This window comes from Ylistrum balloti, unplaced genomic scaffold (genome assembly GCF_031769215.1).
Source record: "Ylistrum balloti isolate Yb309-2 unplaced genomic scaffold, AGI_CSIRO_Ybal_v1 Utg370720, whole genome shotgun sequence".
NCBI classification, from domain to species: Eukaryota; Metazoa; Mollusca; class Bivalvia; order Pectinida; family Pectinidae; genus Ylistrum; species Ylistrum balloti.
In genome coordinates this window covers 1-25493 of record NW_026782428.1, presented here as the reverse complement: position 1 = coordinate 25493, position 25493 = coordinate 1, and the positions used below count along the sequence as shown (strand labels likewise).

Here is a 25493-nt window from a genome sequence, read left to right as displayed (position 1 = left end):
TAGAAAGTTACAAACAGACATAGAAAGTTACACACAGACAAAAAAGTTACACACAGACAAAAAAGTTACACACAGACATAGAAAGTTACAAACAGACATAGAAAGTTACACACAGACAAAAAAGTTACACACAGACAAAAAAGTTACACACAGACATAGAAAGTTACAAACAGACATAGAAAGTTACACACAGACCAAGAAAGTTACAAAACAGACAAGGAAAGTTACTAACAACAGGCTGTCAACCAAATCTTCCTCAAAATATAGGAGGAATATAGGAGGAATACAGGAGGAATATACAGGAGGAATACAGGAGGAATACAGGAGGAATATACAGGAGGAATACAGGAGGAATACAGGAGGAATATACAGGAGGAATACAGGAGGAATATAGGAGGAATACAGGAGGAATACAGGAGAAATACAGGAGGAATACAGGAGGAATATACAGGAGGAACATAGGAGGAATATAGGAGGAATACAGGAGGGACATAGGAGGAATATAGGAGGAATACAGGAGGAACATAGGAGGAATATAGGAGGAATACAGGAGGAATATAGGAGGAATACAGGAGGAATACAGGAGGAATATAGGAGGAATATAGGAGGAATACAGGAGGAATACAGGAGGAATACAGGAGGAATATAGGAGGAATACAGGAGGAATATAGGAGGAATACAGGAGGAATATAGGAGGAATATAGGAGGAATACAGGAGGAATACAGGAGGAATATACAGGAGGGATATAGGAGGAATATAGGAGGAATATAGGAGGAATACAGGAGGAATACAGGAGGAATATAGGAGGAATACAGGAGGAATACAGGAGGAATATACAGGAGGAATATAGGAGGAATATTGGAGGAATATAGGAGGAATACAGGAGGAATATAGGAGGAATACAGGAGGAATATAGGAGGAATACAGGAGGAATATAGGAGGAATACAGGAGGAATACAGGAGGAATATAGGAGGAATATAGGAGGAATATAGGAGGAATACAGGAGGAATACAGGAGGAATATAGGAGGAATATAGGAGGAATATAGGAGGAATACAGGAGGAATATAGGAGGAATACAGGAGGAATATAGGAGGAATACAGGAGGAATACAGGAGGAATATAGGAGGAATATAGGAGGAATACAGGAGGAATACAGGAGGAATACAGGAGGAATATAGGAGGAATATAGGAGGAATACAGGAGGAATATAGGAGGAATATAGGAGGAATACAGGAGGAATACAGGAGGAATATAGGAGGAATAGAGGAGGAATACAGGAGGAATACAGGAGGAATATAGGAGGAATACAGGAGGAATATAGGAGGAATACAGGAGGAATACAGGAGGAATATAGGAGGAATATAGGAGAAATATAGGAGAAATATAGGAAGAATATTGGAATACAGAAATTGATTTTTCTATTTTACTAAATTTTTCAAAAACAGGAAAATATAGGAAATATAGGAGGTCTTTCAAAATATCGGGTTTTGAACCAAAATATAGGAAAATATAGAATACAGGAATCAGTCGACAGCCTGTAACAGTCATGATATCTTTATCAAGTTACTAACAATCATTAATGCCAGGACCACTTAACACAACTAATACTCAACTGAAAAAACAAGAAAAAATACTCAACTTGCAGATTCTCCATATTTAGTAACAATGTGAGTATGGATTTCAGATAATGAAGAATATTCATATTTAAATGGTAAACTGTAACCAATTATTTTCCACAATGGATCATGGCCACACAAATTATCTGAACTTTTGAAATTCCTGAATACTGTAGAATCATATATTTCTGTGGGGTTCAATTTTCATGGTTTTTAAAAAATTGTAATTTCATGGAAACTAGCTGGATTTTGTGGTTAAATAAGACTAAATATACTTATTTCACCAGTTCATGGACGGTATGAATTTTTGGATGAACAGAACACTGTACAAAGAAATCAACAAAAATCTTCCTCACCAAAATTACTGACTGTACAACATGTAACAATGAAATCACATCTTTTTTCTATAGAAAATGGAATACAAGATCATATATGTGTGGGTTCGTTATCGTAAATTATCGAGAATAACTTTACGAGAGGTGAGTTACTGTCCACAGGGAAATTGATGTCCCCGTGCCATGAATGGAAGGGCGAATATAAACTGGGGCTGAATATTTGTTACATTTTTAAAATCCACAGGAGGTGAAATGAATACAGTAAGAATTTGTGTATCATGGTACAAGGGCAAAAATATCCTAATATATACAGTATATTGTTAACTAACATACGTTTACCTCACAATCTGTTGGAAATAATAACAAATTCAATATTCTAAACAACAATCAAACCAGGGTCATGAAATTTGAATATACAGATCACAGTGACCTTCACCTTGTAGTTTTGTGTATACATAGTAATGCTCAATTTGTATCTAAATTATTATGAAGTTTCTTAACACTTAAACCATGTGATCTAAATCCATTACATTTATTTGGTGTAAATAGATATGGCAATGAAAAATCTGACAGTGTGTTGGTTTGCTAGGTTTATAACCCACTGAACAGCCAAGGCCACTTTCAATATCTGGTGGTTACATCACTGAACAACATACAGGAGACCCATCGCATGCCATACAGAGCAATTAGGGTAAATTGCCTTGCCAAAGGCTATATCTGTGTTAGCACAGATTTGTCCATTTCTCAGCATACCAAGAAACACAAACCCTTATGGGTACATGTAGGAATCTTCCAACTATGGAAAACCAATAGAAAATGAAGAGAAACACTTTCTACACATTAAATATAAATTATGTCACAGTTATTGTCTATAAATAGATTAGCAGATAATCTATACACAGGTTGTGAAGTTTAAGGTAGGTCTGATCCCTATATGATGTTCTTTACAGGTACAGAATCAATGCCTGGCTATACCAGGGGACTATATGTGTGAGAGACTGGTGTATTTAATTAACATCTATAATCAATAGCTACACTGGAGACTCTCGTCTACAAAGATAAGCTTGTAAAGGCAAGAACAATGTGACCGGTCAATATCGCCACAAATTAACGCTATACCTACTAATTATATTTCTTATCTAATAAAAATGTTGAGTCAGCAGAATTTCACAGGCTAAAAATACCACCATTGTCAAATACTCAAGTGTACTGGTTCACTGATAATACCACATACATCATTCTGGTGCAAAGTTGAAATCTTTGTTTTAATGACTTTTCCATACTTACCTGGAGGTTGATTGATGTGTAATGACTATATATCAAATAACAAAGTACAAAATATACATCTCTAATGAGCGTGTAACCTATCATCATGTGTGTGTGACCTATCACACTAGTCCAGTGATATGTGACCAATCAACATATTTCCGTAATGTGTGACCTAACTCCCTAGTTCAGTGATGTGTGACCTATCACCCTAGTTCAGTGATGTGTGACCTTTCACCCTAGTCCAGTGATGTGTAACCTATCATCCTAGTTCAGTGATGTGTGACCTATCATCCTAGTCCAGTGATGTGTGACCTTTCATCCTAGTCCAGTGATGTGAGACCTTTCATCCTAGTTCAGTGATGTGAGACCTTTCACCCTAGTTCAGTGATGTGTGACCTATCATCCTAGTCCAGTGATGTGTGACCTTTCATCCTAGTCCAGTGATGTGAGACCTTTCATCCTAGTTCAGTGATGTGAGACCTTTCACCCTAGTTCAGTGATGTGTGACCTATCATCCTAGTCCAGTGATGTGTGACCTTTCACCCTAGTCCAGTGATGTGTGACCTATCATCCTAGTTCCATGATGTGTGACCTATCATCCTAGTTCAGTGATGTTTGACCTATCACCCTAGTTCTGTGATGTGTGACCTTTCACCCTAGTTCAGTGATGTTTGACCTATCACCCTAGTCCAGTGATGTGTGACCTATCATCCTAGTCCAGTGATGTGTGACCTTTCACCCTAGTCCAGTGATGTGTGACCTATCATCCTAGTTCCATGATGTGTGACCTATCATCCTAGTTCAGTGATGTTTGACCTATCATCCTAGTTAAGTGATGTGTGACCTTTCACCCTAAACCAGTGATGTGTGACCTATCATCCTAGTTCAGTGATGTTTGACCTATCATCCTAGTTCCGAGATGTGTGACCTATCATCCTAGTCTATCGATGTGTGATCTATCATCCTAGTTCTGTGATGTGTGACCAATCATCCTAGTTCTGTGATGTTTGACCTTTTCGTGACCTTTAAATAACCACCCAAGTTCACTGATGTGTGAATGTGAGGTTAGCCCAGTGCTATATACACAGAAAATCAAAACTTGCTATATATTTACAAATTCCAATGTCAACAAGGAGCCTTCCGTTTTTTTATCGTGTTTGTTTATATCCAATAACAAAGGTTTAGGTTACACTGTCCAGTGAAGTACAAATATTTGTCTGACCTCAGAAAATCCTTACACCAACTTCAGGCTACTGGTAGTAATTAAACTGCCTAGATTTTAAAGTAAAATTTAGTCACTGACGATATAGTCTCTAATACTTTACTTCATGTAAGTTTTTATGCCATTGATAAAATCGTAATGATGGGATCAACATATAGTGTGTGCCTATCATCATAACAAAGACTCCAGTAGACTGTATCACATGACTATATATGACTACCAGGCATCACAGACAATGACAGGAAAGATAAATTACAACAGAATCCATCCCTAACATAAGTCGGACCTAGAGCTATTAATGATTTTAAAAAAGTGCATATGAAACATTTTCATTCAAACTTAGAAAAGTTTTACAACCATACAGGAAATAATTTTTAAAATGTGTTTTTTTTTTTTTTTTAGTCCAACAATTCTGATTTTCTTTTTAATTTCCTAAATAAAACGAAATTTGAAAACAAATTGATGACACAGAGTCAACACTAGAATCTCATCATCTTAACCATATGTAGACTATTTAAGACAGCAACTTCTTGAGAGAGATTTCCGGATTAGTGAGAAGCTACAGTTGAGAGAGATTTCCGGATTAGTGAGGGGCTGCAGTTGAGAGAGATTTCCGGATTAGTGAGGGGCTACAGTTGAGAGAGATTTCCGGATTAGTGAGGGGCTGCAGTTGAGAGAGATTTCCGGATTAGTGAGGGGCTGCAGTTGAGAGAGATTCCTGAATTTTTTATGGAGATTTCTGGATTAGAGAGAGTCTGTGGTTGAGAGAGATTTCTGGATTAGAGAGTCTGTGGTTGAGAGAGATTTCCGGATTAGAGAGTCTGTGGTTGAGAGAGATTTCTGGATTAGAGAGTCTGTGGTTGAGAGAGATTTCCGGATTAGTGAGGGGCTGCAGTTGAGAGAGATTTCCGGATTAGTGAGGGGCTGCAGTTGAGAGAGATTTCTGGATTAGAGACAGCCTGTGGTTGAGAGAGATTTCTGGATTAGAGAGTCTGTGGTTGAGAGAGATTTCTGGATTAGAGAGTCTGTGGTTGAGAGAGATTTCTGGATTAGAGACAGCCTGAGGTTGAGAGAGATTTCTGGATTAGAGAATCTGTGGTCGAGAGAGATTTCTGGATTAGAGAGTCTGTGGTTGAGAGAGATTTCTGGATTAGAGAGTCTGTGGATGAGAGAAATTTCCTGATTAGTGAGGGGCTGCAGTTGAGACAGATTCCTGAATTTTTGATAGAGATTTCTGGATTAGAGAGAGTCTGTGGTTGAGAGAGATTTCTGGATTAGAGAGTCTGTGGTTGAGAGAGATTTCCTGATTAGTGAGGGGCTGCAGTTGAGAGAATTTTTGATAGAGATTTCTGGATTAGAGAAAGTCTGTGGTTGAGAGAGATTTCTGGATTAGAGAGATTCTGTGGTTGAGAGAGATTTCTGGATTAGAGAAAGTCTGTGGTTGAGAGAGATTTCTGGATTAGAGAGTCTGTGGTTGAGAGAGATTTCTGGATTAGAGAGATTCTGTGGTTGAGAGAGATTTCTGGATTAGAGAGTCTGTGGTTGAGAGAGATTTCTGGATTAGAAAGAGTCTGTGGTTGAGAGAGATTTCCGGATTAGTGAGTCTGTGGTTGAGAGAGATTTCTGGATTAGAGAGATTCTGTGGTTGAGAGAGATTTCTGGATTAGAGAGTCTGTGGTTGAGAGAGATTTCCGGATTAGAGAGTCTGTGGTTGAGAGAGATTTCTGGATTAGAGAGTCTGTGGTTGAGAGAGATTTCTGGATTAGAGAGTCTGTGGTTGAGAGAGATTTCCGGATTAGTGAGGGGCTGCAGTTGAGAGAGATTTCTGGATTTTTGATGGAGATTTCTGGATTAGAGAGTCTGTGGTTGAGAGAGATTTCCGGATTAGAGAGTCTGTGGTTGAGAGAGATTTCTGGATTAGAGAGTCTGTGGTTGAGAGAGATTTCTGGATTAGAGAGTCTGTGGTTGAGAGAGATTTCTGGATTAGTAAGAGTCTGTGGTTGAGAGAGATTTCTGGATTAGAAAGAGTCTGTGGTTGAGAGAGATTTCTGGATTAGAAAGAGTCTGTGGTTGAGAGAGATTTCTGGATTAGAAAGAGTCTGTAGCCAAGAGAGATTTGTGTATAACCTATACAGCAGACTAAACATTAATACACTGATACATCCCTAGCATTACACACAGACAAGGATTCACAATGTCTGACAATAAACTATTAACATCACAGCAGACAATACAATGTGCTACTCAGAGGAAAATGTTACTGTTTTCATCGAATTATGAGAGAGTGTTTTAGGTCGTTTTTGGTTTTACTCTCCGACCAACTATACAGATACAACACGCATAAATCTCTAGAGATCTGGAAAATGGTGGCAGTTTTCAAAGTAATGGACCAGTAATGATTTCATCAATGAGAAAATAGGTTTTGCTTGCCAAATGTTTTTTTTCTTTTTTTTGACAGATCAAGAAAAGTCTCCGCTATATGACTATGATAGAACCACTTGCATGGTAATCTTGTCACAGCTTACATCACTCTATAACACACAGGAATAACGAAGGTACTATTACTAATAGTATAAGCCAAATGTTGAGCTCAAAAACAATACAAATTGGTGTTAAATAAGGGGATATTAAAATGATAACTATCATAAATATGAATTTTAAAAAATATTGCACAGAACAGATTTGTTAAAAAATGCACAATATTTACTTTAATGGCTCTGCATAGAAAGACCAGTGAATTTCAATGCAGTAAATAAAAAGCAATGATCTGATTGGTCAAACTGAATTCAAATGCATTCAATAAAAATAAATATTCTGATTGGTCAAATCTCAAAAGGTTTTAGCATCAAGTGACAGTAAATGAGATACTGACATCATTGCATTGATATGATTTTATCAAATTGTTAACTTCCAATATTTTATTGTAAATATAAGTGTTTTTACCTTGTATCAGGTTCACATGACTTCATAAGAAACAAAGGTGAGAGCACTAATTAATGTAAGCCATGGTCAGTTGTGTTAAAACAGTCAGGTTCAGATCTGTTACAATAGTCAGGGTCAGATCTGTTAAAACAGTCAGGGTCAGATCTGTTACAATAGTCAGGGTCAGATCTGTTAAAACAGTCAGGGTCAGATCTGTTACAATAGTCAGGGTCAGATCTGTTAAAACAGTCAGGGTCAGATCTGTTACAATAGTCAGGGTCAGATCTGTAAAAACAGTCAGGGTCAGTTGTGTTTAAATAGTCAGGTTCAGATCTGTTACAATAGTCAGGGTCAGATCTGTTAAAACAGTCAGGGTCAGATCTGTTACAATAGTCAGGGTCAGATCTGTAAAAACAGTCAGGGTCAGTTGTGTTTAAATAGTCAGGTTCAGATCTGTTACAATAGTCAGGGTCAGATCTGTTAAAACAGTCAGGGTCAGATCTGTTAAAACAGTCAGGGTCAGTTGTGTTAAAACAGTCAGGGTCAGATGTGTTAAAACAGTCAGGGTCAGATCTGTTAAAACAGTCAGGGTCAGATCTGTAAAACAGTCAGGGTCAGATGTGTTAAAACAGTCAGGGTCAGTTCTGTAAAAACAGTCAGGGTCAGATGTGTTAAAACAGTCAGGGTCAGATCTGTAAAAACAGTCAGGGTCAGTTGTGTTTAAATAGTCAGGTTCAGATCTGTTACAATAGTCAGGGTCAGATCTGTTAAAACAGTCAGGGTCAGTTCTGTAAAAACAGTCAGGGTCAGATGTGTTAAAACAGTCAGGGTCAGATCTGTAAAAACAGTCAGGGTCAGTTGTGTTTAAATAGTCAGGTTCAGATCTGTTACAATAGTCAGGGTCAGATCTGTTAAAACAGTCAGGGTCAGATCTGTTAAAACAGTCAGGGTCAGTTGTCTTAAAATAGTCAGGGTCAGTTCTGTTAAAACAGTCAGGGTCAGTTGTGTTAAAATAGTCAGGGTCAGTTGTGTTAAAATAGTCAGGGTCAGTTGTGTTAAAACAGTCAGGGTCAGATCTGTTAAAACAGTCAGGGTCAGTTGTGTTAAAATAGTAAGGGTCAGTTGTGTTAAAATAGTCAGGGTCAGTTGTGTTAAAATAGTCAGGGTCAGTTGTGTTAAAACAGTCAGGGTCAGATCTGTTAAAACAGTCAGGGTCAGTTGTCTTAAAATAGTCAGGGTCAGTTCTGTTAAAACAGTCAGGGTCAGTTGTGTTAAAACAGTCAGGGTCAGATCTGTTAAAACAGTCAGGGTCAGATCTGTTAAAATAGTCAGGGTCAGTTGTGTTAAAATAGTCAGGGTCAGATCTGTTAAAACAGTCAGGGTCAGATCTGTAAAAACAGTCAGGGTCAGATCTGTTAAAACAGTCAGGGTCAGATCTGTAAAAACAGTCAGGGTCAGATCTGTTAAAACAGTCAGGGTCAGATCTGTTAAAACAGTCAGGGTCAGTTGTGTTAAAATAGTCAGGGTCAGATCTGTTAAAACAGTCAGGGTCAGTTCTGTTAAAATAGTCAGGGTCAGTTTTGTTAAAACAGTCATAGAAACAAATCTATTCACACTACATGATATACACTGGCTAGTTACTCATTGTGTATAGAAGAAATCAAACACTCCATGTTATTTTCATCCTCCCTACAAAATATGTATTTTTCCAATACTTGATTCATCTTAAAAGCATGCTAATATTTTACTCTCACTTCAGGTTCTGTGTCACTAAACTTATTTCCACATTAATGATAAAAGGTAGCACTGTAGCCAAAAGTCAAACTGCTACAAAATTATACCTACATGTGGTAGTTCGTAAGATGTACAGAAATTTTATAATACAATGACCTAATACACTGACAAAGTACCCACTTATTGGTGTCCACAGTAAATCAAGTGACTTGGAGAGATCATCAGTACACACTCTGTAAACCAGATCACTATAGATGTTCCAGACTCTATCACTTAAACTGTCGCCAAATGTTCTGGCTAAAATTGTTTTTTAAGGATATTAAAGCACAAACTTACAAAGTCTGCATCATTTGAAATTAAAATTTAAACATTATGTATAAATAATCCGATAAAAAGACTGATACACTGAACAAAAAAGAAATAAAAGCCTTTTACAGTTACCAGCTTATAAAGGGTATCAAAGTATTTAATGGTGACCTGATATCCTTCTGTACCAACTTTTTTGTTTAAAAACATAGAAAATATATAACTAAATCTTTTCCTTCCGTAAGTTCCATAGTCAGACATTGAAATTATGCCTTATTTTCCTGTCTTTTTATGCTAAATCTTCTATATTTTTAAAGCCAATGATTTACTTACATACCGGTTACTCATCAGTGCTAGATCAAGTTTTAGGCGTCCTCCCACGTTGAAGTTCTAATATTAATGATTTATATTTGTGGAAGTCTAATTAGAACATAATTAGTCCTAATATATGCACTGTTGGTTTGGAATTTCAATATTTAAGAAATATGTTTATGTACAGTATTTATCCTCAAGTAAAACCCCTCCCAAACCTAACCCCCATCCCCCCCTCCCCCACTAGTGTAAAAGTTTAGTATCACCATTTCGGGAGGGCTAATTTGAGAATGAATTTCAGCATAATATTTTGAAATATATTTTTCTTTAAAAATAAGAAGAGGACTTACCTCTGGGCTGGGGTTTATTTACAGAAAATGCGGTATCAAAAATCCTTTATCTAGTTACATATGAAAATTGGCCAAGCATTATTCAGCTATTCAGAATTCCACCAATGTTGATTGCTTTATTTTCCTATTTTTAGCTTTAGCTATACATGTATTGCACTTGATACAGATGTTGTACTTAAATATTTTCAAGTGTTTTCGCAAAAAAAAATCATATTGTGCACATTTAAGATAACAATGATAACCATTCATATTTTAATTATATGCAAGCGAGGTATGTTATGTTAAATTTACAAACTAGAATATTACTGCCACAGAGAATGTGTTCACTTCCTTAACATTTCTCATCACTACCTGTCTGTAGCCTTATTGTACTCAAGGAGCTTCAGTCTCCAATAAGGCCATGCATGTAACACAAACTGTTTTATAATAAGTGTCCCAAAATCTGTAGCCTTATTGTACAAGTACTGGTTCCTAAATAAGGCCATGCAGACTGTATACTAATAAGTGTCCCTACCGTTGCCTGTACTTTTGTGGTGTTGTCTCTCTTTGTATCATTATTTCTGAAAAAAATTCACAAGTTGTAATAACCATATTATTTTACTGGCTAATGTCCTTTATTGTTTTCTGATCCACAGGAGAGTCCCATACCTTGTTGATAGTTTACTGACACCATCAAATGTGTTACTACTAATTAAAGTACAATCGTTTTTGATAAAGACTCTAAATGTTTAGCACCCAGTGTGTCTATTTGTACAAATACTGTACCACAGACACAATAACTCCTATTAGAAGTGTTATTACAGAAACATGGCCATCATGTTCCTAATTATGTAAATTAGTGTGTCAATCACTGAATACAGCTGACATTTGGTGTACAGACTCCACTAACATCTGGATAGGCCTATAAACAATACCATATGTTTCATAATAAGTCATGTCTACTGTAAAATCTTTAATTTTTGTGGATAATTATTTTCAACAATTTAAGGATCTTAATCCACAAGATGACATATGTAACAGAGGTCATTTGTCTATTTAAATGCCTCTGCTGGGATTCAAACCCGGGACCTATGCTTTATAAACCTGACACTCAACCAATCGAGCTAAAGAGAAGTTTGATCTAGCCGAGTGGTATATTGTGACTAGTATTTACCAGGGTTACATACTCCCCATCCAGGAAAGAACTTGTCCTCGAGTTTTCCTAGAGTTACAGCAATGCTTATGGAGCATGGCTAAGTATAATTCCTGAGTCCCTACAAAGGCACCAATGTAACAGAGGTCACTTTCATTTCAATGCATACTCTAGGAATCAAATTCAGGACTTCTGGTTTACTAGCGTGAAACTCACTCAATTGAGCTAAAAAGATTTAGTTCTCTGAGCGATATATTGTGGCTATTATTTTACCAGGGTTACATACATACATCAACACACTATTAAGATATATCAAAATAAGCATAAGATAATATATTGAGCAATTTATGAAATCAAGTTTTGATGTAAGAGTAATTTTTTCGAACAAATCATGAAAAATTGAGCTCCACAAAAATATTTACTGTTAACGTATTATTGAGAAGTACCAACTCTGTATCAAAAATAACAAAAAATACTTTTATATCTTTAAGACATTGGTTTTACATATGTTATCACTATCCTATAACAGTTAGGGAGAAAATCTCTCCAAACAGCTGCCAAATCATCACAGTGAAATCATCGCCAGTTTTGATAGGATTTTTTTTTATGCAAGTCCAGAACAACATTTTGGAAATTTTGATGAGATTCATCACAAAGAGATATATAGTATGTGTTAAAAATTTGTGTAAGGTCTACAGGAAAAATTTGTAGTCAAGAACCCAAATATCTGAGTCCCAAAAGTTACTGCATTGATGTCGCGGTATTGGTCATGTGATCAAACGGTGTCATCACCTCATAACATTCTCTATACATTACAATGGAAGAATGACCAGTAAATATTTCCTGTAATACTAAATAATATGTCCCTGTTATATATACAGAAAGTGTTGAACAATGGTATAATATGTATGTGAAACCAGGAGTTATAAGTATATCAGTGTAGACAGCCAGACAATTGTCATGTGTGCATTGTACACCACTTGTCAAAATGACATACCAGACTAACACAAATCATATCCAATTAAATACACACAGGATGAGATTTCTCTGAACCAGACAGACTTATAACGCTCTTAATTCCTCACTAATTTATCACCAGTATCTTAGTGACTCTGCACCAGTATTCTATCAATGTACCATTAACATCCCAATCAAGGTAACTATTTGACCCAATACACTGGAAAAGTATCAACACATGCATCATGGGTAATCAGATAGAAACTACAAGTGTACAGGGTACCAGAGATGCATTATGGGTAATCAGATAGACACTACAAGTGTACAGGGTACCAGAGATGCATTATGGGTAATCAGATAGACACTACAAGAGTACATGGTACCAGAGATGCATTATGGGTAATCAGATAGAAACTACAAGTGTACAGGATACAAGAGATGCATCATGGGTAATTTGATGATGGGTGTACAGGGTACAACACATGCACCATGGGTAATATGGTGAAGGAGGATTATCAGGTTTTTTATGTGGGAGTGAACTTTACATATCTGTATTACCATAGTACAGTATTAAGTTCAATCCTATCTCTTTTGTTTTAACCCATTTCCCTAAGTTTCCCATTTTTCCGTTTTTTTTCATGTTTCCCTAAGTTTCCCATTTTTCCAGCTTGATTGTCACATTCTTCCTAAACAACCCTGGTATCCCTAGTCTCACTGAAGTGATAGCATTGGACAGAAGACTGCCTTAACAGAATCTGTGGGACCCATTGTTGTGCCTGTCCATTCCAGAGACTTGGGACAGGGCTAAGACTCACCAGATGTTTGGATAAGACCACCCACCCATATCTGCTTAACACTGATCAACTTTGATGAAAGTAAACATAAAATATGTAAACCAACCACAACCAAACTTAGGTGTGAGTTTACCATGTTTCCCACAGTAAGACCATTCTGATTTGTTTTAATTCTAGTTAACAATTCTGCCTGTCTATGGTAGTATAGGTTTCTAAACTAAGAATGACAAATTCCGACCTACAACAAGGTACATTTTTTGTACTTTGTGGTGGTAGATCTGATTTAATGTTTAGAATGAAAACCTCAAACCAGTCTGTTGTGCCAGTTTGTTCCATATGTTGGAGAAAAAAGTGCTTAACTTTCATGAAAAAATCTTACAAAAATTACTGAATTATCAGCAACACCTTATCAACACCAAACTTCTCGTATCTGTGTGTTAAACATATAGCACAGATTTGTTTCAGCTCCTTATCTGGTGAAGAGTGCCTGGTGAAAGTGATTGTCTTCTAGCCTTATGTGTTATACTAGCCTCTTGGTTCTGTGTGAGACGGCACTTAACTGATAGGTATATAACCCTTACAACTCATTAAGATTAAAACTTTACAAAATATATTCCTTGCTTGTTATTGTATCTACCTCAACAGAGAAAACTGCAAGACAAAAATATGTCATTAATAGTAAAACTGTATTTTTGTCTACCTTAATTTTCAGTAATCTACCGTATCTATCCTATCATAATCCCAGCAGCCAATTATGTCTCAAAAGGTCAAAGGTTGGCTTATTTCAGGATAAATTTAAAATTCTGCTGAATGAAATAGAAGTGGAAGATCTCGTTATTGTTAGGTAAACTTTATTTATTTTAAAACAGATGAGAAACAAGTTAGTACAACTCGTATGAAAGTACACAGCAGTTTTCCAGTTGGAAGACACCAGATTACTCAGGGAAAACCAATGTGGTAAGCAGGTGAATGCAATGGGCTTATGACCAGACATGGGCTTATTACCTGTAATTTTTGAAGGATTTTTAAGAAGAGTTCAGAATACCTGTTCCAAAATTTTGAGGGGTACACAAATTAAGAGATATAATGGGTTCTTAAAATTTGAGTGATTTCCACATAACAACCATAAACCAGACTCAAATATCTGAATCCCAAAAATGACTGATTACTGGATGAATACAGACAACACAAATTTAGAATAATTGAAAACTCTTCCTTTTTGCAGCTTAAACACTAAGACTGCAGGGACTTTAATAGAGTATGAAATTCTGCATCTTGTTCCTGTGCTACTTTTAAAAGTTATGAAAGATAAAGCTTTAAGATAACAAGAGGCCCATGGGCCTTAACGGTCATCTGACAAAAAGCAAGCCAAACCTAGAAAGTGGGTTGAGGTCATTCATTTGAACAAACTTGGTAGCCTCTCCTCCAAGCATCTTACAGGCCCAATATCAGCACTCATGGACTTTTGCTTGTTGAGAAGAAGTCGTTTGTATATTTTAACATATTTGACCCCTGTGACCTTGAAAGTGGGTTGAGGTCATTCATTTGAATAAACTTGGTAGCCTTTCCTCCCAGCATGCTACAGACCCAATATCGGCACTCATAGACTTTTGCTTATTGAGATGAAGTCCTTTGTATATTTTAACATATTTGACCCCTGTGACCTTGAAAGTGGGCCAAGGTCATTCATTTGAACAAACTTTGTAGGGCTCCATGCCAGCATGATATGGGCCAAGTATTAGCCCCCTAGGCCTTCTAGTATTTGAGAAGAAGTTATTTAAAGATTTTGACATATTTGACCCCTGCGACCTTGAAAGTTGTTCAAGGTCATTCATTTAAATAAACTTGGTAACCTTTCCTCCCAGCATGCTACAGACCCAATATCGGCACTCATAGACTTTTGCTTATTGAGATGAAGACCTTTGTATATTTTAACATATTTGACCCCTGTGACCTTGAATGTAGGCCAAGGTCATTCATTTGAACAAACTTTGTAGGGCTCTATGCCAGCATGCTATGGGCCAAGTATTAGCCCCCTAGGCCTTCTAGTATTTGAGAAGAAGTTATTTAAAGATTTTGACATATTTGACCCCTGTGACCTTGAAAGTTGTTCAAGGTCATTCATTTAAACAAACTTGATAGCCCTTCATCCCAGCATGCCACAAGCACAATATCAGCAATCTGAGCCTTTTGGTTATTGAGAAGAAGTTGTTTAAAGATTTTAACATATTTGACCCCTGTGACCTTTAAAGTGGTTCAAGGTCATTCATTTGAACAAACTTGGTAGTCCTTCATCCCAGCATGTCACAGGCCCAATATCTACACTCTGAGCCTTTTGGTTAATGAGAAGAAGTTGTTTAAAGATTTTAACATATTTGACCCCTGTGACCTTGAAAGTGGGTTGAGGTCATTCATTTGAATAAACTTGGTAGCCTTTCCTCCCAGCATGCTACAGACCCAATATCGGCACTCATAGACTTTTGCTTATTGAGATGAAGTCCTTTGTATATTTTAACATATTTGACCCCTGTGACCTTGAAAGTGGGCCTAGGTCATTCATTTGAACAAACTTTGTAGGGCTCCATGCCAGCATGCTATGGGCCAAGTATTAGCCCCCTAGGCCTTCTAGTATTTGAGAAGAAGTTATTTAAAGATTTTGACATATTTGACCCCTGCGACCTTGAAAGTTGTTCAAGGTCATTCATTTAAACAAACTTGATAGCCCTTCATCCCAGCATGCCACAGGCACAATATCAGCAATCTGAGCCTTTTGGTTATTGAGAAGAAGTTGTTTAAAGATTTTAACATATTTGACCCCTGTGACCTTTAAAGTGGTTCAAGGTCATTCATTTGAACAAACTTGGTAGTCCTTCATCCCAGCATGTCACAGGCCCAATATCTACACTCTGAGCCTTTTGGTTAATGAGAAGAAGTTGTTTAAAGATTTTAACATATTTGACCCCTGTGACCTTTAAAGTGGGTCAAGGTCATTCATTTGAACAAACTTGGTAGTCCTTCATCCCAGCATGTCACAGGCCCAATATCTACACTCTGAGCCTTTTGGTTAATGAGAAGAAGTTGTTTAAAGATTATAATATATTTGACCCCTGTGACCTTTAAAGTGGGTCAAGGTCATTCATTTGAACAAACTTGGTAGAGCTCCCTGCCAGTATCCTCTGTGCCAAGTATTAGCCCCCTAGACCTTCTAGTATTTGAGAAGAAGTCGTTTGAATGAAAAGTTTACGGACGGCGCACGGCGCACGGCGGACGGCGCACGGCGCACGACGACGGACGAAGCATGATGACTATAGGTCATCGGACCCTTCGGGTCCAGATGACCTAAAAACTTGGAAATCTTGAAATCTATAACAAAGAGGTTAATTGCAGTACTTATGTTAGTCTGAAGATTTGTCACAAGCAACAAGGGAGACTGAAAAACTATTATTCTAAGTGGAGAGGTGGGATTACCAGTTTTACCAAATCAAAATATTCCTACTTTAATCTTAGATATACAAACAGATGAAGAATCTGACTTTAAACCAGGTACATAAGGAATACATGTATTAATACAGATATTAAAATCAAAGAAAGGTGACAAATATGTTGATATAAGGATTCCACATACTGTATCGGCATTGTAAATCTAAGCATCTATAATCTCCGAGAAAAATTCTGCATTTATATAGAGTGTAGATGAGTTGATCCTGATGTTTGACATAGAATCCGTGTATTGTGTCAGATGTTGCTGGTTGAATATAAATGACCTCATTTGTATCACTGGAATAATCAATACTTCTACCCCATCACAGTCAGTGCTGGCCACATTCAGCCCACAAATGGTCAGGAGCATGCATCAACTTATTCTCCTAATACCTTATATCCATAGTTACTATGTCTTAGGGACTATCATGCTGCTGCTATGGAAACAGATCTATTGATGCTGGGTATTTTCTTAATGAGGTCATTCTGTATAGTTTGAATGAAGGTTATTGAAAAAAAGCTGGGGTCATTTTAAACTGCTCTGGTTCAAACGGCTAAAGAGACAATGCTAATTATGTAATGATATATATGCATACACCTGTATTACTTGCATATCTATATATATATATTACAGTGGATTGCAATCTTCAAATCCTATAAAAGCAATATTGCAAGCCACTTGAGGTTGACCTGATACTGGCTACATCATGAACTGCTCTAATCATGAAAAATACTAAAATCATCAGATGCTTTATTCTTTCTGATCAACAATTTCAAAATCAATTTTTGAATCTAATTTGGTCAAAATAACGTTTAAACAGAACATAGAACACCATATCAATACATTCATCTATACAATGGAATTGATTATAAGGTCATTCTCCTTGATGACTCTTTAAAAAACTCTATCACCCTTGATTTTTTGGAGTGATATGACCAGACATTAGATGGCTTGAGGTTGGCAGCATTACAAAAGTCTGCAGCTTCCATAACTTTAACCATGTAACTTCATCAATGAATATGATAAAAAACAGAAAGTTGAAACTCAGCATTCATCATACATTTAAAACAAAGTTTTACCAGCAGCATTAAGCATATAACAGGGAAACAAATAAGTTAGATAAATTATGGATAACAGTTGCTGCGTCAAGTTTCAATTCACTGTGAATATCCAACTGGATATAAGAGAGGTCATTATTTATTTCAATGCGTCCACTAGGTTTCGAACCCAGGACCCCTGACTTAATAGTCAAACTCTCAACTGATTGAACTAAAGAGAAGACCTCTCTAGCAAAGCGGTATATTGTAGCTAGTATTTTACCAGGGTTACATGTTTTCAATGAAGAATGAGATTTGTCAAATAGTACACACAAATATTACCAACAGCAAACTGTGTACTTACATAATCAAACACTTACTGATATATCACCTGGTTTCTGAGATAGCATCGAAAGTATTCATTTAAGACCTGAATGGAATGAATGTATAGAGCTACAAAAATCGATTTAACTCAAATGAGTTTCTCACCATCACATACAGTAGCTCTGAAGTCAGGGGCACCTGCCCCACCCCTTTCCTACCTATTACCTGAACTTTTACAGATATACGTAAGAACAAGGCATGTCTGGCACATTTATTGCTACACGACCTTGGTGTATATTATATTTCAGTTCAGCCCCTTCCACGCTACTGTCAACACGTCCACTGTCTTAGTGTTACGGTACAGAACGTGAGCTAGCAAAATATCAATAACACCGTGGTTTTCATGTTTGAGATGAAATCACGACATTTTAATCCACAAGTAACCAAATAACAGAAACAAAAAAGTTTCATACTCACAGTTAAATATTTTTTGAATCAGTATTTCTCCCGCTAAGCCTCGTATATCACACAACACTTGCGCTGGCAAAAAGCCAATACACAACAACACCTCAGGAGTATACACTTCCGGCTTAGTCTTATGTAATATACAAAACCGGAACAAACAAGAAATCCGGATTCAATTACCTGCAATGTGTTTTTAAACATACATTGATTCACATTGTGACCATAAAATTTTTATTTTTTATAACATCTATGTTCTTTATCGGTCTATGAGCTTAGCGTTTGTATATTGCTTGCACTTTGCTCTCGCGTGTTAAACTTTGACTACTTTTTTAACGAAAGGTTTATACCAGGGTCCCTGTTTGACTGCTTCGGGGTAATTCCATTTTTTTCTGCCATTTTAAAGCACGAACATTTAAGTAAACCAAATAATCATTTGCTTACCTAAAAAAATCAAAATAAGAAACGTATATCTTTAGTCAGAGACATATATACGTCTCTGTTTTAGTGTATCATTTCCATTTAATCGCTCAGTCGGAGCAGAAATGATAGATTTATCTCCCCTGCTTAACAGCTGGAATCACTAATAGAAAAGCTTATTTTTTACAAATTACCAAGTGTTCATGCAAATTACCAATAAAATTATAACGTAACAATATTAAAATTTGCACTAGTATTTAAATTTTTGTTAATAAATCTAAAAATTGTTTTAATTACTGCTACTTATTAAAATAAGTTATGATATATGTTAATTTATACATACGGACCTCGTGTAAGTTTACAGAGAGTTTAAATATTGAATCCATTCCGTAACAATTCATACTTACCTGGTACAGGGGATACCGTGATCAGCAAGGCGGTTCCCCCAGGTCGAGGCCCTTCCATTGCACTCCGGTCGGGCTGAACCCTGCGATAATCCCAAATGCGGATTACTCGGGTACGCTATTTTTTAGTGTGGGGGTCTGCGTTCGCGCTAACCCTCGACCATAAACAAATATGAAAAATAAGGTTACAATCCCTGTAAACCATGCAATTTGTAACTAATTTTACCGTCTTCAATTCGAAGTATATATACTTCGAATATCGATATCTCGACTTCTCTTTTGTTTAATCAGTGAACCTTCTGCTTAGGAATTCTGAGATACGAGGAGCAGAACATAGCAGAAGCATTTAGAAAAAATTTCCCTTTGTGACAAAAAAAATCATGTGTGAGGCATTTTACTGAGACATGTTGCATTATTCAATTTACTGAAGTCGCAGCTATAAAATTGATATATCAAAATATTCACTACAATAGAAATCTACTGACCTCTTAAGTCTACACAGTGCAAATTTTGTTAAATATAGGTACAGAACTTATCACTGGATTTTACTAGATATATACTGTCTGTGGCACTTTTGTTTAAATCTAGTTTAATTATTATTCATCTTGGGTGTAATATGTAAGGGAGATAACTCTTAATCTACATTTATGCTATACTGCTCGGCTAGGGAGAACTCCTCTTTAGCTAAATCAGTAAAGTGTATGATTATTAAGCCCAAAAACCTGTTCTTGATTCGATCTCTAGTAGACATATAGAAGATTGAAGGTTTGTAATGTGTAGGGTAGCTTGCATAGGCTATTTAAGAAGGAAATGTTTATAATATTTTTATTCACAGAATTAAATCTTTATGTGTGAAACATAATTTTGTTGTCAATACCAGTTTTTTTTTCACGTCCTTTTTTATTCCGCGTTTGTCTGTACCTATTTTATGCAGTATAGATATTAACAATACAATTGAAATTATTGTACCGGATGATCAACTGAAAAACAATTTGTAAATGTCTCCAGGATCTCACTGAGAAATACATGTATTCTATATCCTTGTTTGATATGAAATTGCACGTGTTTGTTGATCGTAGGTAATTCTTGTTGTTCTGTTGGGAATTCGTTCTTCGAGCAGGTTTTGTCTTCTTTAGTAAGTTTGGCTAGCGAAATATAAAAACACATAATTGAAAATATTTGTATAACTTAATATTCTATTGAAAATAGTAGTATTTTCTCCCTCTGTACATTGGAGGAAAAAACTGAATTTAATTTAACTTAAAATCACTTCAGTGTAAAGTAACCCATGCCTATATATGTAGAAATAGGACCTAACAGCAATAAATACGTTGTCTGGAATCATGGACTTTTCAGCGGTGAGATGGGGATTTGATCAAATTAACTTTTTTTTTATCATTTCCAGACATCTGTATAAAGACGGGATTTCTATTCAAAACCAACCACAGATAAAGTACTTTGATAAGATTCTAAACATTTTTCTTTGACGTAATTAAAATACAAATTACAAAATTAGGAAGTGGTACAATTTGAGCATTGACATAAGCCCTACAGGTCAATGTTGAGTGATTATGTATTTCATATGTTAAAGCAATTTAAATCCCTCACGTGTATAAACAATTTTGATACAGATGTCATAATACAATATATCTGATATTATCTTACTTTACATGTATCTTGACGATTTAAAGATAAGATACAAAAATGATAAGCGAAACCAATGTTGTCATTTTTAAAATTAATTCATGGCATATTGAGTTAGTAAGTATTTTGATGGAACACGGCAGATCCTGTCGTGTCTATTTTTGACTCAAATGAACTATATTTATGTTTGTCTTACCACACTGTTAATTTTCCGTATCCAGTATTACAAGGATAATGTAGATATTACACATCAAATATTGATTTTATTCTTATTTTCTTAATTCCGTAAAAGGCCAAAAAATTCTTCCCCAAATTTTTTAAACAGTGTTTTCCTGGTACCATTCCGATACTGACCATTCCGAAAACCAATCCTTTTGCAATTATAAGATATATATCTAAGGAAGCAGAACACACCGACATGATCTTTGTTTCTTCAGTTGCAACAAAATTCCTAGAGTTACTTCCCCTGTTCCAAAACATGTAACTAAGATAAAATTTGTCAAATAAGATACTTTTCTGTAATAAAGTAATGCAATATTTACATCATATTATACAATATAATAATGATACTATTTTTTTGAAAGCATTTAAGATAGCATATCAGTTTATTTTAGTTATCCATATTTTTCTCTTTCCATATGGTAAATTTTAGATACCTTGTCTGTAAAATTTTACATTCAGTTTATATATTCTCTTTTCCAGTAACAACTCATACTTACCTGGTACAGGGGATACCGTGATCAGCAAGGCGGTTCCCCCAGGTCGAGGCCCTTCCATTGCACTCCGGTCGGGCTGAACCCTGCGATAATCCCAAATGCGGATTACTCGGGTACGCTATTTTTTAGTGTGGGGGTCTGCGTTCGCGCTAACCCTCGACCATAAACAAATTGAAAAATAAGACCACCTACCTTGCAAGCACAATCGACTGTAAATACCTTTACCGTCTTTAGTTCGAAGTATATCGGTATCTCGACTTCTCTTTTGTTTTATCAGTTAAACCTCTTATAAAAATACCCTTTGTTACAAAATAATCTTGTGTCAGGCATTTTACTGAGATATATGCTTCATAATTTAATTAATTGTTGCCATAGTTACAAAATTATTATATCAAAATGTTTACTCAGATCGTACTAGATGTATGCTGTCTGTGGCACGTTTGTTTAAATGTTGTTTAATTGTGATTCATAAAATCGACATGGTAACGAATATCTTGGGTGTAATATGTAAGGGAGATAACTCTTAATCTGCATTCATGCTATACTGCTCGGCTAGGGGAGAACTTCTCTTTAGCTCAATCAGTAGAGTGTATTATTAGTAAGTCTAAAGACCTGTTCTTGATTCGATCTCTAGTGGACATATAGAAAATTGAAGATGTGTAATGTGTAGGGTAGCTTGCATAGGCTATTTAAGAAGGAAATGTTTATAATATTTTTATTCACAGAAATAAATCTTTATGTGTGAAACAATTTTGTTGTCAATACCAGTTTTTTCCACGTCCTTTTTTATTCCACGTTTGTCTATACCTCTTTCATACAGTGTATATATCAATTATACAATTGAAATGATTGTACTGGATGATCAACTGAAAACCATATGTTAAAACACACATGTGTGTTGAAAGAAGTGTTTCCAGAATCTAACTGAGAAATACATGTATTCTATATCCTTGTTTGATATAAAACATTGCACGTGTTTGATGATCGTAAGTAATTCTGGTTGTTCTGTGGGAACAGGTTTTGTCTTGTTTAGTCAGTTTGGCTAGAGAAATATAAAAAAAAATTATTGAAAACATTGTACAACTAAATATTCTATTGAAAATTATGTAGTAGTATTTTCTCCCTCTGTACATTGGATGAAAAAAACTGAATTTAATTTAACTTAAAATCACTTCAGTGTAAAGTAACCCATGCCTATATATGTAGAAATAGGACCTAACAGCAATAAATACGTTGTCTGGAATCATGGACTTTTCAGCGGTGAGATGGGGATCAAATTAACTTTTGTATTATTTCCAGACATCTTTAGAAAGACGAGATTTCTATTCAAAACAAACTACATGTAAAGTGCTTTGATAAGATTCTAAACATTTTTCTTTGACGTAATTAAAATATAAGTTGCAAAATTAGGAAGTGGTACAATTTGAGCATTGACATAAGCCCTACAGGTCAATGTTGAGTGATTATGTATTTTATATGTTAAAGCAATTTAAATCCCTCACGTGTATAAACAATTTTGATACAGATGTCATAATACAATATATCTGATATTATCTTACTTTACATGTATCTTGACGTTTTAAAGATAAGATACAAAAATGATAAGCGAAACCAATGTTGTCATTTTTAAAATTAATTCATGACATATTGATAAGTAACTATTTTGATGGAATAGAGCAGATCCTGCCGTGTCTATTTTTGACTCAAATTGAACTATATTTAAGTTGGTCTGGTACAATTCCGATGCTGACCATTCCGAAAACCAATGCTTTTGCAATTACTTTGATGTCAAATTATAAAATGACTTAACCTTAGTTGCTGTTGAAAAACTACCTGATTTTGGCTAAAAACTAATATTTGTAGGTGTAAATGATTCTTAGCTCTGAATTTACTTACACATGTTTTAAATCTTATTGTTACTATTCTTATTGTTATTATTCTTATTATAGTTGTTGTTGTTGTTGTTGTTGTGTTATTGTTGTTGTTGTAATGGTACGGATATAAAATCGATATCTAAGGAAGCAGAACACGCCAACATGTTCTTTGTTTCTTAACATGTTGTCTCACTTCGCTTTGTCAGCGGCAACACAATCCCTAGAGTTACTTCCCCTGTTCCAAAACATGTAACTGAGATAAAATTTGTCAAATAAGATACTTTTTATGTAATAAAGTAATGCAATATTTACATCATATTATACAATATAATAATGATACTATTGTTATGAAAGCATTTAAGATAGCATATCAGTTTATTTTAGTTATCCATATTTTTCTCTTTCCATATGGTAATTTTTAGATACCTTGTCTGTAAAATTTTACATTCAGTTTATATACACTCTTTTACAGTAACAAATCATACTTACCTGGTACAGGGGATACCGTGATCAGCAAGGCGGTTCCCCCAGGTCGAGGCCCTTCCATTGCACTCCGGTCGGGCTGAACCCTGCGATAATCCCAAATGCGGATTACTCGGGTACGCTATTTTTTAGTGTGGGGGTCTGCGTTCGCGCTAACCCTCGACAAATCAAATCCAAAAATAGAAGAAAGCTTAATGCTGCGTTTTGCCCTATATAATTTAAACATGCTTGTATGTCGCCGTCGTTTGTCCTAAAGTCATTTATGGTTTCTTGACTCTTACTTGTGCTATTTTCACTGTTTCTTGATCTTACGAAAATTTCATTTTTATTGTTACCCTGTGGTTTTGTAACCCAATTAGAGAAAGGTGACCATTGTTTGTTTATTTTACTGTTAGAGATTATTGTCACTCTTTCCAAATAGGATTTAAAAAAATCTCAACAAGAGCGAAAACAGGAAAAGAGAAAAGAAAGAAAAACAAACAATTACTGACCAAATTTAAAAGTGGATGAAAAGATCCAACTCTATCAGGGATTTCTTAGTCGACATAGAGGTCCTAACTTAACACAAAATGATTTATTTTTTATTGATAGAACATCAGTTCAATTAATCTATTGGTTCTTACGGCTTATACAAAATATAACATAATACCTATTGACAAGAGCACTAGAGAGTGAATTCAGTAATAACACACATTAACACTCGTGTACAGGAGAGTGAATTCAGTAATAACACACATTCACACTCGTGTACCGGAGAGTGAATTCACACACATTCACACTCACACATGTACACATTAACGGAGGAGAGTGAATCAGTAATAACACACATTCACACACACATTCACACGTGTACAGGAGAGTGAATTCAGTAATGACACACATTCACACTCGTGTACAGGAGAGTGAATTCAGTAATGACACACATTGTACAGGAGAGTGAATTCAGTAATGACACACATTAACACTCGTGTACAGGAGAGTGAATTCAGTAATGACACACATTCACACTCGTGTACAGGAGAGTGAATTCAGTAATGACACACATTCACACTCGTGTACAGGAGAGTGAATTAATGACACACATTAACACTCGTAATGACACACACATTCACACTCGTGTACAGGAGAGTGAATTCAGTAATGACACACATTCACACTCGTGTACAGGAGACACACAATGACACACATTCACACTCGTGTACAGGAGAGTGAATTGACACACATTCACACTCGTAATGACACACACATTCACACTCGTGTACAGGAGAGTGAATTCAGTAATGACACACATTCACACTCGTGTACAGGAGAGTGAATTCAGTAATGACACACATTCACACTCGTGTACAGGAGAGTGAATTCAGTAATGACACACATTCACACTCGTGTACAGGAGAGTGAATTCAGTAATGACACACATTCACACTCGTGTACAGGAGAGTGAATTCAGTAATGACACACATTCACACTCGTGTACAGGAGAGTGAATTCAGTAATGACACACATTCACACACACATCGTGTACAGGAGAGTGAATTCAGTAATGACACACATTCACACTCGTGTACAGGAGAGTGAATTCACACACATTCACACTCGTAAGGAGAGTGACACACACATTCACACTCGTGTACAGGAGAGTGACACACATTCACACTCGTGAATGACACACATTCACACTCGTGTACAGGAGAGT

At 35.9% G+C, this 25493-nt stretch overlaps 1 protein-coding gene and 3 non-coding genes across 4 annotated transcripts in view; 3 read left to right on the top strand and 1 right to left on the bottom strand.

Moving 5' to 3' along the window:
- The window catches only part of LOC132557782 (sodium- and chloride-dependent GABA transporter 2-like), a 116418-nt gene extending 98130 nt beyond the window's left edge, over nucleotides 1–18288 (bottom strand). Inside the window, exon 1 of the mRNA XM_060222310.1 lies at nucleotides 18272–18288. The gene's annotated coding sequence lies outside the window, so the exon portion shown is untranslated. The remainder of the gene's footprint in view (nucleotides 1–18271) is intronic.
- A 787-nt stretch (nucleotides 18289–19075) lies between these two features.
- LOC132557786 (U1 spliceosomal RNA) lies at nucleotides 19076–19239 on the top strand. Its single transcript, XR_009554529.1, has one exon. It is a non-coding gene; the product is annotated as a U1 spliceosomal RNA (small nuclear RNA).
- A 2196-nt stretch (nucleotides 19240–21435) lies between these two features.
- LOC132557785 (U1 spliceosomal RNA) lies at nucleotides 21436–21599 on the top strand. Its single transcript, XR_009554528.1, has one exon. It is a non-coding gene; the product is annotated as a U1 spliceosomal RNA (small nuclear RNA).
- A 2196-nt stretch (nucleotides 21600–23795) lies between these two features.
- LOC132557784 (U1 spliceosomal RNA) lies at nucleotides 23796–23959 on the top strand. Its single transcript, XR_009554527.1, has one exon. It is a non-coding gene; the product is annotated as a U1 spliceosomal RNA (small nuclear RNA).
- The last annotated feature ends 1534 nt before the right edge of the window (nucleotides 23960–25493 follow it).